Source organism: Pezoporus occidentalis, unplaced genomic scaffold (assembly GCF_034315485.1).
Source record: "Pezoporus occidentalis ecotype Australia unplaced genomic scaffold, CSIRO_AGI_Poc_V1 ctg143, whole genome shotgun sequence".
NCBI classification, from domain to species: domain Eukaryota; kingdom Metazoa; phylum Chordata; class Aves; order Psittaciformes; family Psittacidae; genus Pezoporus; species Pezoporus occidentalis.
Window position 1 is genome coordinate 2,926,842 of NW_026913241.1, and position 3,792 is coordinate 2,930,633.

A 3,792-nucleotide genomic window follows, 5' to 3' on the forward strand; every position below is an offset into this window, starting at 1 on the left:
CCCCTGGCCTACCATGTCAGAGTTCTTGCCAAGCTCCATCTGTATCGCCTCGAAGGAAAGCTGTCGAATTGTGCACCTGCATCTATTTTGAATATCTGAAACTGTTTTGCTGCTCTGGCAAATATTATGGCATAAACAGAATCCTTTTTTCATTATCATAGAGATAATCCTGAAAATTGATAACTTTGTGCCTTTTTTGAGAAACAAGTCATATTTGCACTACTGTATTATCAAGTATACGGTTGATGGCTATTTGGGTGACGTATTTTGAGTTTCAGATTTTACCTGCACTTAGCATTTGTTGATGTAATTGTTGCCCTTCTTCTGCTCTTACCCACCCCTTGGTATAAATCTGTGGAGTCTCAGCCCTGCCTGGCTTTCTGGCAGTGCCTCTGCCATGTCGTCTCAATGGTCCGTGTCTCTGAAGGAGTGTCAGTCTTCCTAGCTGTCTGTGTATTGGGACTGAATTATGTTTCTTCACAAATAGTGTCACCCTATGTTCAGTTGTTTCTGGAATATTTGCTTATGTACCTTCTTATTTTCAGGTACTAACTTGGGTTTTTTTTTTTAATTCTATATAGATCCATTGATTAATCACTTCTTAATTATCATTGATTAATCAATGATAATTAAGCAGTTCATAACATGCCTTTAAATATTAATAATTTACATACATGAATATTTAGTCTTTTATTAATATCTAGAGTAGATAAATTATCTGTCTTTAATGTTAACTCATAACTTATACACTGTTTTTCTCTAAAATATATTCATAATTTGAAATCATATACCTGTATCTTTTTAGTTCATTCTGTGTCAGGTTTTGAGCTGCAGCATTGATACTTTCTATGTGAAACTGCTTTCCCTTCCTTCTTCATTTCTTTTTTCTTGTGTCTGGGTTGGCTACACACAGGCATTCTCCCTTTCCCCTTTTCAACTCCTGTGGAAGTCATGCTGAGAAATAGCTCTTTGACTTGGGATGATTTTAGGCTGCAAAATTGTTTGATAACAAATACACCTTCCTTCTATTTGCTGCCATAGAGTACTTTTGCCATTGAGAACTTGTGAATTTTAATTTGCTGTTTCTTTACTGATTCATATTCATAATTAAAAAGTCAATATAGTGCTATTTCTCTCTTCACTCTGTTTCCTTTTCCTTTTCAGACCTCTTAGCTGTGGCAGCGTATGTTGTTCTTTTCTTTTGAATCTTTTGACCTTCATATTAGAATAGTGTGTCTTGGTGATTCAGAGTCACTTCTTATATTTAAAATGATAGGCTGGATACTGTTGTACACCTTCTTGGAACTGTTGAAGCTCTTGGCAGACAGCTAGGTCTAGTGAGAATACACTGACATTTCTGCTTTAGGGAAAACATTTGTTCTTCCAACACTTTGTCAAACTCTCTAGCTATCATGCTATAGATAGAACAATTTAATTTCTTCCCATGGCTTTTTTGTTTCTTGATACTCCCTGAAGCTTGTTTCCCCATTGATGGAACTTCTGCAGCACCTTGTTTCTCATCCTGTACCTTTCTCTTTTGCCCTTTCTGTTGATAATCAGAGCTTTTTCCAAGATCCTGGCTTTGATCCTTTCCTTTCAGGGACTCTAGGACAAGTCAGTGCACAGGATTCACAGTGACTGCCTTTATGCATATACTTTTTTCTGTTTGCTGGGCTTCTATGTTTTATATACAGCTCCTCCTACTCCTGCTGTCAACATTAGTCTCATATGCTTGCATAGTATGGAACCATTATCATCTCTGTGAAAGAGAGGGAACTGAATGAGTCAACCATGGGTTTCAGAAGAGGTCTGAGTCACAGTACTTGATTCTTCTGTCTTTAACTTCTTAGTCAGTGTTCCTTTCCCCCCACCCCCAGCATAAACTATTTTATGAAAATTCTGTGCTTTCCTATTGACTTCTGTGGTAGGAAATTATTCCTTGAATAGTTCAAACCTTTGTATCCAAGATTCTTTTTATTAAAAACCCCTCTAAATCTCAATCCATGTTAGTTACTGTTATCTAAAGGAAATAGCCTTAAATAATCTATCAGTTATGGCTGGCTTGTAATGTGGCTTCTTACTTAATTACTATGGCAGCAATCGTGTGTCCAGCAGGGCCAGGACAGTGATTGTCCCTCTGCGGTGGGCACTGGTGAGGTCGCATCTTGAACCCTGGGTTCAGTTCTGGACCCCTCACTACAAGAGGGGTCATTGCACCCCATGTGAAGCATGTGGCATTTTTTTACTAATAGCATAATACCTCTTACATAAGTACTTTTCCAGTTATGCTGTTTAATTCCATGTTAGTAAGATCTTACATCAAAATCATATAAATGACAATGTCCATTAAAGAATATATTACTGAGAGTTTCTTTTTCACTTTTGGGGGTTTCTCAGATCCAGTGATAGTGAAGACTTGTCCCCGTTGTCAACATTAAGCCAGATACCTAAAAAGTTAATGAAACTAAACCCACAACCCCAAACATTTGGGAAGGCATTGGAAAAAAGCTATGTGTCTAGCAGATTTAGAGAACCAGAGATTTGCTTTGAGACATTTTCAAGATTCAACGTGCTTAGATTGGAAGGAATACACAATTAATGTTAGTGTGAAGGTGCAAAGTTTTGGTGCTAATTCTTTGGAGGAGCGGGGTAGGTGTGAGACTGATTCCCAAATTAGGAAGCACACCTCATCTGTGAAGCATGCTGGCATAACTCTGTGGGATGATAACAAATAAGCTGGGATACTGGTGCAGGACAAGCAGCTGGGAGGTCACATGCTGTCACAGCAGCAACCTCCCCAAAGAACGGAGGAGCTTAGGTGTGGGACATGGGGTTTGCTCTCACTGCTCTCAGCAGTGAGAGCAAACCTGGGGGTGGGAAAGAGTGTCCCTTGGCAACTGTACTCTGAGCTTTGGATTTCCTAATGCCACTTTATTCTATCCCAGTTTCTACTTTATATGTAATGCCTTTTTTCAGTGGACTTTCATGCTTAGCTAAGATGGATTCTTTGATATCTGCTTGTTTTCTTAGGTATTGTGATGGATCATTCTTGGACCATTCTTGTACTTGGAGGATGGAGGATGTCATCCCTAAAGACCTGCCTGTTTTTATGAGCTCCTCTGCCCTTCGGAGCTGTATCCACTGTATCCCACCTACTGGTTTCCTGAATAAGGTGGCAGCAGCTGCATCTAACTGTGGTTTCCTTGTTCTCTTTTGCTTTGTATGAGTTTTCTCATTTTTTTGTCGCTTATAATTGTTTGTGTATTTTAATTCTGAGTAATACATGACTTTTTTACCACAAGACAACAACTTACTCTGACTTGCTGGGTGGGAAGCAACAATAGTTAAGTACTTATACCAGTAAATCACAGTTGCCCAGGGTGCCTACATTTTATTAGCTTATTTTAAAGCCTTGTGACTTTATTAATATGCAGTTCCATGGTATTATATTTTAGTTTTGTTTTGTTTCTCTCTCAGTGCTTTCATTCTGCAGTGGAAGCAAGACCCTACTTCTCTCAAGGAACTTTTCATCGCACTTGTCTGTGTATACTTTCTGGCATCAGAAATCTGAGGCTTAGTACTTACTTTTGTAATAATAAAACAATGTAACAGAACTAGATAATAAACGTATTTTTCAGTCCAACCTCATTGCCTTTTCCTGAAGTCAGCTTTGCCAATGCAACTAATGACTTGGCAAAATAAGGGGGTTCCATGAGCCTGCACTTCATTATTATGTATTGAACAGATGTAAGAAGTTCATGGTGACTTAGTTTGCTGTAGTTTATTTCTAAG